Here is a 19,650-nt window from a genome sequence, read left to right as displayed (position 1 = left end):
TCAGAAAAGACCCCGAATAGCCAGGGGAATTTTAAAAAAGAAAACCATATCTGGGGGCATCACAATGCCAGATTTCAGGTTGTACTACAAAGCTGTGGTCATCAAGACAGTGTGGTACTGGCACAAAAACAGACACATAGATCAGTGGAACAGAATAGAGAATCCAGAAGTGGACCCTGAACTTTATGGGCAACTAATATTCGATAAAGGAGGAAAGACTATCCATTGGAAGAAAGACAGTCTCTTCAATAAATGGTGCTGGGAAAATTGGACATCCACATGCAGAAGAATGAAACTAGACCACTCTCTTTCACCATACACAAAGATAAACTCAAAATGGATGAAAGATCTAGAATATTTACCTTTAAATGAAAATATAGGAAATTTGAGGTAAGAAAACATCCATCAACTGGAATTAAAATTGAATTAAATTAAATTAAAATAAAACAAGAAAACAATCCATCATGTGAAAACACAGATCCATGGCATAAATAAAAACATTCATTTAGTTAACTATATTTTTGAGGTATAATTGCATACTAGAAAATACATTAAAGTGTACAATCCAAAGAGCCATCAAGATACAGATTTTCTATCCTGCCCTCCAAAGTTTCCTAGTGATGCATTGCAACCCATCCTTCCAATCCCAATCACAGGGAGCCACTGATCTGCTTTGTGGCACAACAAATTAGATCTCATTTTCTAGAATTTTCTGCAAAAACAGAATCAGACAGTAGGTATGATTTGGTTTCTTTCCTTAAGAAAAATGAATAAAACTTATCCAAGTCACTGCACATGAAAGTGATTTATTTCATATTTATTGCTATGTAGAATTCCGTTCAAATATATCCCATTTTGTTTACCCACTTACCAAGTGATGCAAATTTAACTCTTTGTTCCTGTTTTTAGTTTTTTACTATTGTGGATAAAACTGCTATGAACACTTGTGTACAATTTTTTTTTGGTAAAAATATGATTAAATTTCTCTTAGCTAAATATCTATGAATGGAATGGCTGAGTCACAGAGGAGGTGTAAGCGCAACACTTGAAGAAAGTCTCAATCAACTGATTGAGATCATTGATTGTACCATTTTACATTCTCACCCAAACATAATTATAGGTCTAAATCCTCCACGTCCTCACCAACATTCAAAATTGTCAGGATTTCTAATTTAAGCCATTTCTTCCTTTACCCCAAGACTGTGATGTGACAGCCCAGAGAATATCCAAAAAGTAGCTAGCAAATGGTATTGGCTAGTTTACTTTAATGACTGGCCGGGCTTTAGTTTAGACAGCTGACTAAGCTCCTCAAACAGTTGTCTGGCCACACACCCTTGCACTCTCCTGGACGCATTTTCTTGTTTCTTTCTTTTTTTTTTTTTCTCTTATTTCTTTCAATATGAAGAGGCTAGAATTTTCCAAATTTTAAATTTCTGCTTTTCCTTTGTGAACCATTCCATCTTTAAGTCATTTCTCTCACTTCACATTTTATTGTAGGCATTCAAGAGGAGCAAGGCTGCTCTTTTAACACTCTTCTTAGAAATTTCCTCAGCCAAATATCCATTATCATTGCTCACAAGTTATAGAAAATGCTAGGGCATGAACAAGTCCTTTGGCACTTCATGACAAAAATCACCTTTCCTCCAGTTCCCAGTAACACGCTCCTTATCTCCATCTGAGACCTCATCACAATGGCATTTATTGTCCCTATTTGTACTAACATTCCATTCATGACCACTTAGGTATTCTCTGGGAAGATCAAAGCTCTCTCTACAGCACTCCTCTCCTGACTGGCCATGAGAATCTCTGATAATGGTCCATGGACAGCAATGAGGGGTTTTCCCAGCAGGCACCTCCAAACCAGCCTCTATCCATCATCTACTTCTGAAGCCACTTCCACCTTTCCAGGTGTGTGTTACCCCAGCACTCCCACTTCCCTGTAATGATGTTCTCTCTTGGTCTATCCACTGCTATAATAAAACACCAAATCCTGTTATCTTATAAAGAACAGGAATTCATTGTTCACAATCTGGACCCTGGAAGTCTATGAACAAGGCTCCAGCATGGTTACGTTTTCATGAAGGTCCTCTTCCTAGTTCATGGCTGATGCTTTCTCACTGTGTCCTCACATGGTGGAAACAGCTAGAGAGCTCTGAGGTCCTTTTGAAAGGGCCCTAATCTCATTCATGAGGGTTCTGCTTTCATGACAGAAGCACTTCACAGAGGCCCCACCTGCTAATAACATCATCTTTGAGAATTAAGATTTCAACATATGAATTTTGGGGGGACACAAACACTTAGACCACAGCATTCAAGAAAATAAAATCTAACAGATGGCCAGTAGATGCATGGAAAGATGCTCAGCATCACTCATCATCAGGGAAATGCAAATCAAAATTATGATGAGATACCACCACACACCTGTCAGAATGGTTAAAATCAACAACACAAGAGCCAAGTATTGGTGATGATGTGGAGGAGGGGAAACATCTTGCATTGTTGGTAGAAATGCAAACTGGTGCAGCCACTGTGGAAATCAGTAAGGAGGTTCCTCGAAAAATTAAAAATAGAAATACCCTATGATCCAGCAATCACAATACCTGGATATTTACCTAAAAAGTACAAATACAAAAAAAAAAAAAAACTAATTCAAAAGGATACATGCACACCTATGTTTATAGCAGGATTATTTCTACTAGTCAAGTTATGGAAGTAGCCCAGCTGTCCAATGATTGATGAATTGATAAACAAAATGGGGTATATATACATATATGATGGAATATTATTCAGTCATAAAAAGAATAATGTCGCCATTTGCAAGGACATGGATGGATTTAGAGACTATAATGGTAAGCAAAATAAATCAGAGAAAGAAATACCATATGATTTTACTCATATGTGAAATTTAAGAAACAAAACAAGCAACAGAAAGAGAGGAGTGGGGGAGAGGGAAAGAGGAAACCAGAAAAACAGATTCTCGATTACAGAGAACAAACAGATGGTTACCAGAGGGGAAGTGGGTGGGGGTGAGGGAAACTGTGATGGGGATAACGGGGTGCACTTGTGATGAGCACCGGGTGTTGTACAGACGTGTCAAATCTCTATACAGTACACCCAAAACTAATAAAACACTGTATGTTAATCATACCAGAATTTAAAAACTTAATTAAAAAAAGAAAGAAAAATCTAGCTGCATGTGGGCCATTCTGAGATTACCCGTGCCTTGTATACTGATCAGTAATGGCAGAAAAGTACAGTCCAAGGCACTTCTCACCACACCTCTACAATGGTAACACTGCGCTATACCTTTACGACACACCTTTCATAATTAGGAATTATCGTTTCACTATTGCTTCACTGGAGCCTTGAAGTGTTCATTGTGGCCTAATTATCTTTGACGAGGGCCATGTTCTCAGTGTTTCCTAAGTACCGTTTTAAGCACTTCATTATTATGTGACACGATTTTTAAAAATCTTTTTAGATATGATACACTTCTAAGGTTTCACTGAGATATAAAAAGTTTAAATCACCTAATCTCATAAACCATAAACCGAATTACTGTGCTACTTCCTGAGTTGTGATGGATTTCAATCTGGAGGGGATAATGTTGTGGTCTTTTTTTTTCTCTTACAGAATCTCTTCTCTCTTTCTGGTTCCTGCAATCACTGCGTCTCTCAGCTATTCTGAAGACATTGTGGAGTTTACTTCCCTGTGATGCTGACCCCGTAGGGCCGCACGCAGCACATCGCTGCACCTGCTTGCTGTGGCCAGCATTTTTATTTGAAGTGGCTCATTTCATCATTCTGACATGGAACAACACACTGTGTTGTTGGCTAGAAGCTTTTATTTTTTTTAAGGGAATTTTAAGTATTTCACTTAGCCCAAGCAAGATATAATTTAGTAGAGCCTGCATTATAAATAGGACAAGTAGTTATATAGCAGAGTCATCAACAGCATCCCTACCCACTCCCCATCATAAGGGGCACTGAGTAGACCAGACTTGCCAGAAATACAAACAGTTAATAATAAATAGTATGTGTAGCAGAGAAAAGTCGTTCAGTCCACATGGAGGTAAAAATTGCAGTTTCATGAAACTGTTGTAAAAACTAAGTACACATTATTTGTTAACTGTCTTATTTTTATTAGTTTTAATTAGACACCTACCAGCACTTGTAAGTTTTTTTGGCTTTGCTTTTATTTTTTTTTAAAGTTTGTACTTGTATCCTAATTACTAAACACATAGCATAATATTAGCTCATGGCTTGAGAGAACAAATATTTTTAAAATGCCTATACCACCCTAAGTAACCCATACATTTAATGCAATCTCAATAAAAATACCAATGGCACTTTTCACAGAAAGAGAGCAAACGATCCTAAAATTTGTATGGAACCATGAAAGACCCCAAATTGCCAAAGCAATCTTGAAAAAGAAAATCAAAGCTGGGGGCATCATAATTCTGGACTTTGAGCTATATTATAAAGCTGTAATTATCAGGACAGTATGGTACTGGCATGAATAAATAGACACATAGATCAATGGAACAGAATAGAAAATCCAGAAATGACTCAAGGATATACGATCAATTAATCTTCTACAAATCAGGAAAAAATATCCAATGGGAAAAAGTGTCTTCAACAAATGGTATTGGGAAAACTGGACAGCAACTTGCAAAAGAATGAAACTGAACCACTTTCTTGCACCATACACAAAAATAATGAAAAAATGGATTAAGGACTTAAATGTGAGACTTGAAATTATAAAATTCCTGAAAGATACAGGCAGGAACTGCTTTGACATCAGCTGTATCAACTTCTTTCTAGATATGTCTCCTTAGGCAAGGGAAACAAAAGCAAAAATAAACTACTAGGACTTGATCAAAATAAAAACATCTACACAGTGAATGAAACAACCAACAAAACTAAAGGGCAAAAATAAATAAATAAACAAACAAACAAAAGAACAAACAACAACAACAAAAAAAAAACTAAAGGGCAACCTACAGAGGGGGAAAGGTATTTACTTTGCTTTTAAATATCTGGCTTTATTCCCATAGGAAGTTAAATTTATTACCACTAAACATTCTGCTTTATTTTTTTTAAGATTTTATTTATTTATTCATGAGAGACACAGAGAGTCAGAGACATAGGCAGAGGGAGAAGCAGGCTCCATACAGGGAGCCCAATGTGGGACTTGATCCCGGGACTCCAGGATCACGCCCTGAGCCAAAGGCAGATGCTCAACCACTGAGCCACCCAGGCGTCCCTCTGCTTTCTTTTAAAGCAAGAAATAAACAGGTCTTGTACAATTAAATTTTGTATTGGAAAACAATTTTTTGGACTAGCATTCCACATTCCATACTCTTCTCCACCCCCACTCAACATGCTTGGAACTCAGAAATTGAGGAGTAGCAGAATAATATGCCACCCCAAAATGCAATTCTAGGAGTTCAGGATATACTTCCCCAAAATACACAACTTTGGTACACTGATTATTTTGAGCCTCAGGCACTTTAAAAAACACCAATGCAGGGAGAGGCTTTCTCTGAACTCCCTTATCTGTCTGAAGACAGATCCTTCAAAAATAACTCAGTTGCCATAAACCACCTCCCAGGAGTGTCATCAACCAGGAAGGACTGACTCTTGTCACAGGAGAGGAGCCTAGAAGTCAATACCACACCCATATATACTGTCTCACAGACTATCACACCTCCCTACTATTTTTACAAGGGCCCATTCAACTTTCCTGAAAATGCATTTCCTCTCCCTAGAAGACCAACGTCCCTTCCCCTTTTCCTTATAAAGATGGCATTTATGCCTGAATTGTAAGCCACCTTAGGGGTTTACTCATTTTTCCCTCTCATCTGCCATGTACACATGAAGTATATATGTTAATACCTCAGCTAAGAACCCCAAAGATGAAAGGGAAATTTTTTCCTTCCCTACAAAATAAAGGAAATTAAAAGAAAAATAATGATCAATATCTTCAGAAGATACTTTGACATTTTGTTTCTATATTGTTTAAGGGAATATAAACTTTAGAGAGAGAAATAGTTCTTTCCAATGTGGGCTGCCCACATTTCATTAACACAGCCACAAAAGGAATCCTACACACAAAGACTAATGTTCTCACAACACACAGGCCCCCTGCCTGCAATTCTGATAGATGGGGAGTTGGAGAAAGTAAAGAAGAGGTGTTGAAAGGTAACACTGAAATATGTTAATAAAAAAAGGGTTGCAAAATTATAGTGTAGTTTATTTAGCATTTGATCTGCAAGATGTAGCGACAGCCAGCGTTTGTAAGCATAGCCTCTGAAAGCAATTACCCAGGAAAAAAAAAAAAAAGCAAAGGAGAGGAGTCCTGTTCTCTGATGCTAATTGATTTCTTCTCATTCTGTTTCCTAATGTGTCAAATTCAAGGTGATAATAGAGAACAAAAACTACTTGATCACAAAATCATTGATCAGTGAGAGAGAGCGGAAGAGGTCCAGTACAACCAACCCATCTAAATGGGTTTTAAGTAAACCATAATTTACAATCAGAAGGCGGAAATGCCCACCTCCAGAAACATGTGGAAAAAAAACAACGGTGAGTAAATACTAGGTTTAAAGTTTGAGTAAAAACCCAACATTATGAACTTCTACAACAAAAATTAGGTATAGATTTCCTGATATACATTGTGCTATTCCCATTAAAATGTGTACTTAGATACACACAGAAATATAAACACAGAAATACTGTCAACTGTCTTGGCAATTCTGTGCCATCTGGTTTCCGGCCCCATCAATCTGGGAGTTTTCCAAAGTCTCCAAAGACATACCCAAAAATACCAGCAGGAATTATCTTTGGGGTGAAGTCATGATAGTTACATTGTTCTGATTTGTATTTGTCTCTATTCATTACAATGGGCTTCCAGTCAGAACACTAATGCATAGCACCTTTGAAAACAGTGCTGCCAAGAATGAATTCCATAGGTCAATTAAAAGAGTCACAAAGGTAAAAACGTTCCTTAAAACTGGGTATCTAGGGGCACCCGGGTGGCTCAGTGGTTGAGCATCTGCCTTCAGCCCAGGGCGTGATTCTAGGGTCGGGGATTGAGTCCCACACTTGGGCTCCCTGCAGAGGTCCTGCTTCTCCCTCTGCCTGGGTCTCTGCCTCTGTGTGTCTCAAATAAATAAATAAATAAATAAATAAATAAATAAATAAATAAAAAGTAAATAAATAAATAAATAAATAAAATCTTTTAAAAAAATACTGGGTATCTAGACTCAGCCAATATTATCAGAGATAACTCAGAGATAACACCAATCATCCGATGAACCATATCAATAAATAAATAAAGACTCATTCATAAGGATTCATTACAAGAACTTGAGTTGAAACAAACAAAACAGGATGAAGAAAACAAGATTAAAATACAAATAAATGATGTTGAAAACAGGAAAAAAACTACCACTTGAGTAATAATTAAAACTACTGGAAAGAATGAATGAAATAACTTAGTTCTAGAACCAAGGGAGATGAAAAGATGCCAAAAATAAGAATAAATGAATTTTATAATGAGGGGACTAGGGATTTGAAGCAAAGCGATATAGGAACAGTTGGATGTTAAAGCATCAGTGAAATCCTACTTTATGAAATGTATGCATATAAGTCTACCTACTTTATTGATGTATAGATATTTATTTGGGGGGGTGTGCATGTGCTCACGCGTGCCTGTGAGAACACTGGCTTAGGAATACAATTCATTACCTATTAACTCACGTAGTTTTGAGGTAGAAGGCAGTGATATAAGCATTCAGGTAGCATGATCTCATTTAATTTCCAAGGAAGCCCCAGGACGTGTTCTCAGCAATCTTATTTTACAATCTAGCAGCTGAACGTGTTTCTCCACTGTCTGATAGTGCCCTCGCCCGGAGCCCAGAGCCAGACACTGCTGGAGAAGACGGGCCCATGAAGCAGACCGTCCCCATGACACATTCTCCATCATCAGCCGCAGACCCCTCAGCACTGGAACAACGCAGTCCCACTGTGTCTCTTAGGTCCACTCACTCTCCTGTTCCTCGTGGGACCTATTCCCAGTGGTGTCTCCTCCCCTCACACCGCAGACCACCCAATCTCTGCTCACTCTCAGAAGATGACCCCAGCCCCAGCACAGAATCCCAACCAGTGGTGCATAATTATTGTTTGCTTTCTCACACCATACCCTCACTCTGGGAACCATCCACTCCACAGAGGAGGCTTTTGCAAGCATCCCTGAATCCCTCGTGTGGCCAGGCACAGAGGGCACTTCTTTAAGAGCTCTTCCTGCATTCTCCTGTGATACAGGTTAAACATGATGCCTGTAGAAACCTTAAAACAGGGCAGCTAAGCAAAAAAGTAAAATAGAACAGAACAGAGCAGAACAGAACAGGAAAGGCGAATAAGCAAAATGACACAAATACAAGCCCTCCACAAGCCTGATTACACATGGTTGTGTGATTTCCTTTTGTTCACATAGAATTTTAGGGAGAACTTCTTTTCCTTTTACGAGTATTTTGCTGCAAGATCATTTTTAGTATCAGTGCAGAAGAGTAATAGCTTCACTTACAGTATAAAGAACATCACTGCAGATGAATACTCAGGTCCCTGGGTCACTCTCCATCCTTGGACCCCTCTGACACGTCGCCACAATGCACTTCTCATCAGCCCCCACTCATGAGCCTTCCCCTAGGGATGCTGGTCCCTTTGTTGGCACAGCCCAGTACATTTATTTCTGTTCTTTTTAAATGACTGTTCTGTTCTTTTCAGTAGGCCTAGAGTCCTCCATCTTCAAATCCACAATTCCTCCTTCTCCTCTTCCTACTTTAAATTCTCTTCCCAAGGCTTTCGTGCCCACCCGTGTGGTTTCACAGACAACTTTTCTCAAATGTTAACTGAATAGATAATTCCCAAAATACATGATCTGATTCAAGTCAGAGGGAAACACTAAAGGTAACTAATTTTAACAAGCCTCAAAATCATGACACCACAATATTTAGATAACATTGCCTAAGTGAAAGAAGCAAGTTTAGATTAAACATTTAGCTATTATTGTAATTTGAGTTTATGTATCTAACTCTAAAAGTCATATTCATCGCACTAGGCAGGTTTTATTTCCAGAATGGTTTCACTTAGGAAATTGCTATTATAGCGCATCTCAAAAACACACTAATAGCAAAGAAAATGCCTCCATAGTTTCTGTAAAGGCATTCCACAAATTCTGACATTATTCTTATTTTTTTTAAAAAGATTTTATTTATTTGAGAGAGACAGCGTGGGAAGGAGAGGGAGGGAGAGGGAGAGAGGATCTGAAGCTGACTCCTGGCTGAGCACAGAGCCAATCCCAGGGTGGTGAGATCATGAACTGAGCCAAAACCAAGAGTCAGATGCTTAACCAGCTGAGTCACCTGGGTGCCCACACATTATTCTTAAATTTTAAGAACATATTATATATTAGGTACAGGATGATGCTTCCTTAACCTGCTAATTTTTCCCTCCATTGGAGCTAGAGTTAATGTAACATAAAGTTCAATTCTCATTAAAGAATAAAATAATTATGACTATTACCTCTATAGTTTGTAGTGTTGAATTTTTAGCTAGGGACCGAGTTTATTATACATCAGGAAAAAAAGTTTGGAAAGAGACACATTTATCATAATTTTGACATAATGCTCATTGACTTAGAAATTGGCTAAAATTTTAAAACTAATTAGATAATTTAATAATAGGACCTAATAAAAAATAAAGATGCAAAAACCAATAACTTCATTATATACCAGTGATAATTTGTTTTAATTGTATCTACTCTTCTATTCTCGTTTATAATATCAGAGAAAAATATCAAACCTTAATAAAAACATTAAGAAAAAATATTGAAACTATGCATGTAGAAATTTCTAAGATTTTACTGAGATATGCTAAATAATGTTTTAATAGAGTAAGAATAGCTCTTTATATAGCCAACAATGTAGTATAAATGTGAAGACTCTTAATATTCTGCATGAATATTTAACTTATTTCTAAAAACATGATGGGATAGTTAACTTTTCTTGAGGTAGGATGAACCCTTTCTAAGCATAAACATAATAAAAAAATAATCTCAAGGAAGAAATTAATCAACATTTTTTAATATACAGTGATAGGAACAAAACACACCTGTGAGGATATTCCTTAGTCCTCACAACAGAGAAAGAGCAGAATGATTTGAATTATCAATAAGAATTTAATGATTCTATAGGCCCATGTGCATCCAGTTGATGAGATGCATTTTTACAATTAGAAACCATATTTTTGAAGCATATTTGATGCTTCATCATATTTGATGACACAAATTTTAGGAATGAAGTCATCATGTTATTGGAAAGCAACTTGGCAATACTCTTCTGTTTGTTGCTGCATTTTCAAACAGATGCATGCTGGTGGTTTTGTGGAATGGAGGAAGACATATATTTTTGTAGATTTCAACTTCATTTAGGGACTCTGAAGACACAATGATGATAATACCCATTATCTGTTGGCTTTTTTTTGCCTCCATTTATATGCCTTTATCTCTGTTCCCTAGTTAATGCTAGTATTCCAGAATTAACTGCCACCTAGGGGAACGTATGGGGCAAGAGCAAGTAGAAACATTTCAGAGATTTTCTATCATTTTCAAGTCACATTTTCCCTGATTCAGTGTTGACTTGTCTACTTTAAACCTCTGACTGTTCTCTAGAGTTCCGAAAATTTGATCCTGACAGTTTTCTGCTATTTTTCAATATTTTCAATATTTCTCTAAGGAAATTAGAGCTTGGAGCTGTATACCCTGCCATGTTGCTGATGTTGCTCTTTGGATAGTTTTTAAAACACTATCATTCCTGGATAGGGTCCCTGGGAAGCAGATTCAGACTCAGAAAACAGAACACAAAAAGTTCTTCAATGTGTGCTCCTGTGTCAATACCAGTGTAGGAAGAAGAGTTTGAGGTACAAGGGGAGTTTGGACTGCATTGAACCTTTACTAAACAACTCAGGTATGACCTAGGGAACTTTGAAGCTGAGGTAGTCCATTAAAGTTACCTGGATATCAGGTGAGAGGGGAGACCCTGCATACCCCTATAGGGTGCAGCCAGTGGATGCCAGCTGACAATACAACTCTCTTCAGAGGAGAGCAATCCCCAGAAGGAGCTAATGTCTGACCTGTCGGCCAGAAGAGCTCCCTACCATTCAGTGAATAAGACTGAAGTTCCAGAAGTGAGATGTGGACATGTATCACAATGCCAACTATCATCCATCCCTTGAGCCATTCACATCTACTTTTCCTTAAGATCCCTGGGAGCAGCAAGACTCTGCTGTGCCTTTCTTCCCAAGGGCAACTTAAAATAGTCAGTAGGATGAAATGTGTCTCCCACACCTGTATCTTGTCCCAAGGTCTAGCTGATATCATTCTTGCTCTGCTTTCCTTTCTCAAGTCCCCTCATACACAGTTTCTATCTATGGGGTCTTGGTAAGGAAACTCACACTTTGTTCTAGACCTTCATCATGAGCATTCTAATCCCCTAGTAACTATGGTATTCACAGGCCATAGATATGCCATTTCTCTACTTACACTTAAAATTGGAGAAGGGGTATTAAGAGATGCTGAAACAAATCACCCTTATGTGAAACATATTCCCTCCAATCACACATTATAAAAGCACCCTGTCTCCTCCTGATCATCAGTGACAGTTACCCCTGACAGGAAAGTGACCTCTCTCTGCCTGCTGGTCTCTACTTGTACAAGTCCAGTGTTCCTGAGGAGTCATGTCATGTCCAGGGGCTCTAACTATGTTTCCTGGTTCTCTTTAGGAACAAGATAACCTGCGGAGTCCAGAGGTGGAGAGGCAGTAAGAACAATTACACCAGCCTGTTCACTAGGAGTGACATCAGCAGACCCACACCTACTTACATTATTGAGTCCCAGAACTATACAATTTACCTATTGTGCATCCCACACCAAATGGTGACCACGTAGTAGTCATTGGGTTAGAGTATATATTGCATCTCAGAGGAAAAGGCCTTATCCTTGTAGGATGTCATCTCTCAACTGTGAACCTCAGCTGTGCCATCTACAAGACAGTCCATCCCTTTCCAGACCAGCCACCTCTGGGTGGCCCAGTGTGTGAAAACAATGGTGCATTCAGTTGTCCCAGTACCCACAAAAATATTTACTTTGCTATAAAATGGATCCTTTGATCTGACTCAGTGTGCTGTGGGTTCCATATTGGTGGAGGAATCACAGTGAACTCTCGGATCATTTTGGTGACTGAGGTCCTAAAGCAGGGAAAAGCAAACCAATATCCAGAACACATTTCTTCTCCATTCAAAATAAGTCACAACCATTTTACAGGTAGAAGGACTCCACTGTAGTGGATTTTCACCCAAGAGCTGGACATCTCATGCCAAATTGGGGCTCAGGGTTGACTCTCTTTCTTTCAGTGTGGACATTAGGAACATCAGTAGTAAATTAGAGTAAATTTAATGAAAGGAAGACAAGAGTATTGGGTTCATGTATGCAGAGCCTCCAAATAACAGCCCTGGAAACTCTATTCGAGCACCCACTGTAGCAGTCCTGGAGTGGCCCATAATACAGGCTTGTTAATGTAAACTGACCATGTAGGGGCCCAGAGCACAACAGAGGAGTGTATTATATTCCCTTCTATGTGCAATACCTAGAAACACAACTGATTATTAGAAAAAATAAGTTAAAATTATCTTGGTATAGATAGTTTCTCAATTCTACATTTTTTTCTGTCCTGTTTTCTCCAAGCCACCACCTCAGGTGGTGTTGAGTATTCATTTCAAAGTTTTTGGAATGGTCCCAGAATCACAGATACACCCAAATCTCAAGACTTTTATGCTGATAAAAAACATAATGAAGGAAAAAAAAAATCACCCCCAAAATGCCAGACAGTATTTCAAACCATAGCTAATACATCAGCTAATAAAGTCTTGATTCTTGATAACGTTATTAGAGAGCAACTAGTTTTGCTATACCAGCTATTTTTCTGTATTAATAAAAAATATGTATGACCAAGACATAGGTAAAGCAAAAGCTATTTGGACAATAAGCAGGTAAAACTAGTGTGGCTAATATAATGGGAAAATGATCTGGAGATGACTTGAATATGACTGAAGCAGGGACCTGAAAACATTAAAAATCTAGAATCCAGACATGAGAGAGGTTATCCCTGTTGGTCCCATGAACACTAAATATTATCTACAACTCTAGGTCTACAGACTTGATAACTTAGATGAAATGGAAAAATGCCTTTAAAGATGTAACCTAACAAAACCAACACAAAGGGAAATAGATTTGTAGTGGCCTACAAATATTAAAGAAATATAATCAATTAATGACCTTCAAAAGAGAAAGTACCAGACTCAGTTGGTTTCACTAGTGAATTCTACTAAAAAATCGAAAGAAGAAATTATACCAATTCTCTACTATAACTTTCAAAATAAGAATAGAGGAAATGCAACCTAACTCATTCTTAGTTCAGCATTAACTTAATACCAAGAACAGAACAAGACACTACAAAAAAGGAAAACTAAAGACTGATACATCTAATAACTCATATGAAAAAGTCCAAGATAAAATATTAGCAAGTTGAATTCAACATTTATAAAAGAAATTATACATAATGACCAAGTGAGATTTATTCCATTTATGCAAGGCTGGTTCAACATTCAAAAATTAATCTGTCACATCGGCAGGCTAAAATAGAAAAAAATACATGATCATATGGATACAGAAAATCATTTGACAAAGTCCAACTCCCATTCATGATTAAAAACTCTTAGTACACTAGATATGGGAGAGAAATTCCACAACCTGACAAAGAGCACCTACCAAAAAACCTACAACTAGCACCATACCTAGTAGTGAAAATCAGATGCCCTCTCACTAAGATCAGGAACAAGGCAAGGATGTACCCTCTTACCATTCCTATTCAACACAGTAGTGGGAGTCCTAGGTAATTTGTTAAGAAAAAGAAATGGAAAGTATACATATTGGAAGAAGAAATAAAAACCATTTTTGCAGATGACATGACTGCTTATGTAGAAAATCCCAGAGTTGTCAACCCTTGGAACTAATAAGTAATGATCTTGAGGATGCAGGACATGAAGTAATATACAAAAGTTAATATCTTTCTTTTAAATCATCTAGTAACAATTGAAGTTTGAAATTTTTTAAAAGATTTTATTTATTTATTCATGAGAGACACACACAAAGAGGCAGAGACACAGGCAGAGGGAGAAGCAGGCTCCCTGCAGGGAGCCTGATATGGGACTCAATCCCAGGACCCCAGGATCATGACCTGAGCTGAAGGCAGATGCTCAACCACTGAGCCACCCAGGTATCCCAGAGTTTGAAATTTAAAGCATATTACCATTTACATAAATACTCCAAAAATGAAATACAAAACTCTAATGAAAGGGAAAAACAACCTAAATAATATTCCATGTTCATGGATATTCCATGTTCATGGATCCATGATAGATATTCTATGTTCATGGATCAGAAGACTCAGAATTGTCATCCTGTCAGTTCTTCCCAGATCAATCTATATATGGAGTCAGTGTAATCCTAAACAAACTACCAGCAAGGTTTTTATTGACATCCACAAATTGATTCTAATGTTTATATGGGGAAACAAGAGACCTGAAGTCTGAAGAAGAACAAAGTCAGAACTGATACTATTTATCTTCAAGACTAACTATAAAGTTACAATAATCAAGACAGTGTGATAGTTGTGAAATAACAGAGAACTTAGAAATAGATCTGTATAAATATAGTCCACTGATCTTTGACAAAGAAACAAAGGGAATACAGTGGGTGGTCAAAGATAGTCTTCTCAACAAATAGTGTTTGAGGAAATGGACATACCAAAAAAAAAAAAAAAGCATAGACACACACAGAACTTATACCTTCCAGAAAAATTAACTCAAAATATATCATAGACTTAAAAATGCAAAATTATAATGCTCTTCAGAAAACATAGGAGAAAACACAAGTGATTTTGAGTTTGGTGATGACTTTTAGATTCAACCCTAAAGTCATGATTCATAAAAAGAAAATAAAAGGAAGTTGTACTTTAATATTAAAAAGCTCTGCCTTGTGAAATACACAGATAAGAGAATGAAAATATAAGCCATGGACTGGGAGAAAATATTAGTGAAACGTATATCTAATAATGGACTTTTATGCAAACTCTACAAAGAACATGAAAAACTAAGCAATAATAAAACAATCCAACTAAAAAAGAATAAAAAAAAAAAAACACCTGAACAGACACTTTACCAAAGAAGATATACAGACACTGAATAAGCATATAAAAAGATGCTCAACAACATAGATCATCGATGAACTGAAAATTAAAATAACAATGAGGTATCACTGCCTACCTATCAGAATGTTTATAGCCCAGAACACAGATAACACGAAATGCTGGCCAGGATGTGGAGCAAAGGAACTCTTCCAGTACTGGTGGGTATGCAGAACGACACAGCCACTTTGGAAGACAGCATAGCAGTTCCTTACAAAACTAAAGAGACTCTTACCATAGAATCCAGTAATCTCATTTCTTTGTATTTGCACAAAGGAGCTGAAAATTTATATCCACATTAAAAACTTGCACACAAATATCTCTAGCTGATTTATTCAGAATTGCTAAAATTTGGAAGCTTTCAAGGTTTATCCTTCGGTAGGTGAATGAATATATAAACTGTGGCATATCGGCCAATGGAAGAGTATTCAGTGCTAAATAAACATGATATGAGGCCGTGGCAAGACATGTAGGAATCTTAAATGCATATCACTTAGTGAAAGAAGCCAGTCAGAAAGGGCTACATACCGTATGTTTCCAACTCTATGACATTCTGGAAAAGGCAAAACTGTAGAGGAAGTATAAAGATGAGTGTTTGCCAAGGGTTCAGAAAGAGGGAGGAGGTGAGTTGTAGACCTAGAATCTAGGTGGAGCACAGGGAAAATTTAGGTCAATTAACTATTCTGTATAATACTGTAAGAGTGACAAAGACACTATGCATGTGTCAAAACCAATTGAACCATACAATCAAAGGAGTGGACCCTAATACAAACTGTAGAGCTTAGTTAGCAATAATGTATGGATATCAGCTTTCATTAATTGCAAAAATCTGTACCCCACTAATGCAAAATGGGGAAACCACTGTGAAGAGGAAAGGGATGTGAGTAGGGGTACTTTCTGTTCATTTTTTCTGGAAACCTAAAAGTGCTCTAAAAGATTAATCATTAGAACAGTATCAACAACAACAGTATCTCCTGAGAAATACTGACCAGGCGTGAGAATTCATGTGTTCACTAGCCTATATCGAATCATGAAAATACGAACACTTCTTAAAGCCCAGCTATCCTGGTGGTGTTCTGTGAGACAGGTGAAGTGATAGCATCCTAAAAATATAAAGCATAATGGGTTAAAGATGATACAGAATAAACACGACGAAAAAGCTGACCTTATAAAAGAACATGAACAAGTGAGAGACCTCCATGAAGTTGGTTGACCATTCACGCAATGACTACATGATGAATTCCAAGGCAATGTTGGGAATACCTGAAGTGAATTTGAGTCAGTGAATGCTTAAATAAATATCGGATTGGTTATAATATTCATGCATTCTTCCTTGATACTAGGAAAATGTGTGATTATTTTGCATCAGCTCAGTTCTTATTTTAGAAGACAGAGTTGCATTTCAGGGTTTAGGGTGCATCCTGCTTCACTTACCTTTCCTAGATCTGAGTTATCATGTGTCTACCATTGCTCTGCTGTCCAGATTGCTCTTTTCTGAGTCCTTAACAATATTCATCAACACTTGCACTTAACTCTATTTAAAGCAAAAATAAAACAACCCCTTTTAATTTTTAGCAGAAACAACTAATACATACTACCCTCCTAAGAGGAATTAAGTCCTCATAAAAGTCCATCTGGAGACAGAAATGGCTAATATTAGAAATAAACACCAGGGTATTCTAAGTAGAGGGCTCCACGGTCCCACTGAAGAAAGATTAGGGAGTAGAGTGCTTTCATTCCATGCTTTTTCACATTTTGCTCACTAGGCAACACTGAAAAGTAAGTGAGCAGAATTATCATTTTAAAGTTGAGAAATCAGGGGGCACCTACGGGTGACTCAGTTGGCTAAGCATCTGCCTTCAGCTCAGGTCATGATTCCAGGGTTCTAGGATCAAGCCCCACATCAGGCTTCCTGTCCAGCGGAGAGCTTGCTTCTCCCTCTGCTGCTCCTTCTGCTGTGTGCTCTCTCTCTCATTCATAAATAAATAAGTAAGTAAGTAAGTTGAGGAAGCAGAGGATTAGGTCACTAAAGTGGCCAACTGAAGGTCTCGCTGGCTGGAAGTGGTGTGGCTGGGAGATGTCACCCATAGCTCATCCTTTCCCAGCAGCTTCTACTTGCAATGATCTTATGAAAAATCAACACAGAGTCATTGAAGAACAAAACTCTTGAATACAAAATAATGTTCCTTAATTGTAGCTATTAAAGAAAAAGTTATAAAAGATACTGATTTCTAATACTTAGAAATCATATCTATACCTATTACATAAAAGATGTTATACATATATATCTATATATTCTGTCTATATTGATAGCTAGATAGAGATTTAAGTTCACTTTCTGGCCTTTCACATTTTTGGCCCAGTACTCACAAAATACAGGCTAATTAATTTACGGGTCAACTGTCAGTTCAGATATAGTTAGGTAAGATAGCTGAGGTATTAAAAGCAATTATAGTAAACAATGTGATCATTAGGGAAATAAAAGCCAAATTGGATAGGAGTTCAGGGTGAGGGGTGGGGTGGGAGGAACAACTCAATATGTATTTCTAAATGCCTTGAGATTAAAAATTTCATAATGGCTTTGACTAAACACTTCTTTTTGTATGTAATTACAAAAGAAGAATCTTATTCAAACAAATAGTATTCTCATGACTACATTTCTGAATTATTTTCTCTTTTATTACTTTATAACAATTATTAATGCCCAGAGCTATAATTAATTTGGAAATTGCTTTGATTACACATGAGATTAAGAAAGCCCAGTAAACAGTTTAATAGGAGAATATCAGAAATAACTAGAACCTGTGACCAGACTCTCCCCTAGAGCTTGTATTTCCCACAGCTACCCTGTGTGCAGAGCTAGGACACCACTGTGATATTCCTTCTCAGTCCTCCAGCCCTGGATCCAAACAAGTCACAACAAGAGGACTTCTTAAATTTGAATATGCACATAACTTATCAGAAGCTCTCACTAAAATGTAATTTCTCACCCAATAGGGCAAAAGTGGGACATTTGATTCTGCATCTCTAAAATGCTCTCAAGTAGGACAAAGAGAAAATACAGGGCACTCAGGTAAATTTCAGATATTCAGTGATAGACACACAACTTTCTTTCATGTATTTCAAAATTCTAATTTAACTTAGTCTTCTGTTTTTATTTGCTAACCTTAGCAATTCTACTCCAGGTGATATGGGTGCTATTGGACCAGAATATCCATATATTAAAGAATAACCCTCTAGCGTCTGCATGTTTTCAGAAAATGGCAGAAAATATATAAATGCGTGAAGCTATCAGACTTAGTATATTAGGGAACATACATTAGAAAGGCATAATAACAACAATAAATATATACAAATCTAGCAAAGAATTCCTGAAATACATGAGGCAAAAATCTGCTAGACACAAAAAGGACAATTCAATAATTATACTTCGCTATTTCTCCATTCCTCTGTCAGTAATGGATAAAACAGTGAGAGAGAAAGAGAGAAAAATTAGGAAATATTAAGATAGAGATCATTAAATTTCATCTAACTGACATCTACAGAGCACTCCAAAAAACAGCAGAGCACAAATACTTTCAAGCAATCAGGGGATGGCCTCCAGTACAGACCACAGGTTAGGCCATTAGATAAATTTCACTAAACTTACAAAAGATTGCAATCATAGACAGTATGTTCTCCAACTATAGTAGAATCAAAGTAGAACTCAACAAATGGAGAAAATAAGGGAAATATCTAAATATCTGGCATTTAAACATCCCATTTACAAATAGGCTATGGTTCAAAGAAAAAATCAGAAGAAAAATTTTAAAATATTTTCCACTGAATAAAAATAAAAACAGAACATATACAAATTTATGGAATCCAGTGAAAGCTATGCTTGGAAAAACTGCATACATGCAAAAGCTAGTATAAGAAAAGAAGAAAAGTCTAAAATCAGTAAAGGGAGTTTCCTCTATAATTTGGGAATTGGTAGCCGAAGAACAAATTATATTGCCTGTTATTTATCTTGTTTGATTTGGTAGTTATATGGGTGTGTCAATGTATCAAACTCACCAAAATCTACACTTAAAATTTATATATCTTATTCAGTGAAAATCATGTCATAATACTGCTTATTTGGAAAATATCAACAATGGATCAATTGAATGAAGCACTGATTATAATGAAGTCACAGAGACCCAGGAGGCAGCAGGTTCAGGGACCTGTACATCTGAACTTCAAAGACTCCCCTTTCTTAATTCTCTCCACAGGTGCCTCCGAATTCCTTCTATTTTCCCCTCCTT

General features: G+C 37.1%; 1 long non-coding RNA gene across 4 annotated transcripts; it reads left to right on the top strand.

The window, feature by feature from the left end:
• The first annotated feature begins 1,738 nt into the window (after positions 1-1,738).
• Positions 1,739-12,961, top strand: LOC112659176 (uncharacterized). Of its 4 annotated transcripts, none has more exons than XR_007402751.1 (5): positions 1,739-1,908; positions 3,634-5,015; positions 6,420-6,587; positions 10,885-11,029; positions 11,844-12,961. It is a non-coding gene; the product is annotated as an uncharacterized LOC112659176 (long non-coding RNA). The 4 variants fall into 4 exon arrangements; XR_007402749.1 differs by having other exon boundaries at positions 10,885-10,982; positions 11,844-12,960; XR_003136247.3 differs by lacking the exon at positions 10,885-11,029 and having other exon boundaries at positions 11,844-12,957.
• Positions 12,962-19,650: the final 6,689 nt, after the last annotated feature.

The sequence above is a fragment of the Canis lupus genome, chromosome 16, assembly GCF_003254725.2.
Source record: "Canis lupus dingo isolate Sandy chromosome 16, ASM325472v2, whole genome shotgun sequence".
NCBI classification, from domain to species: domain Eukaryota; kingdom Metazoa; phylum Chordata; class Mammalia; order Carnivora; family Canidae; genus Canis; species Canis lupus.
This window is presented reverse-complemented; position numbering and strand designations above follow the sequence as displayed.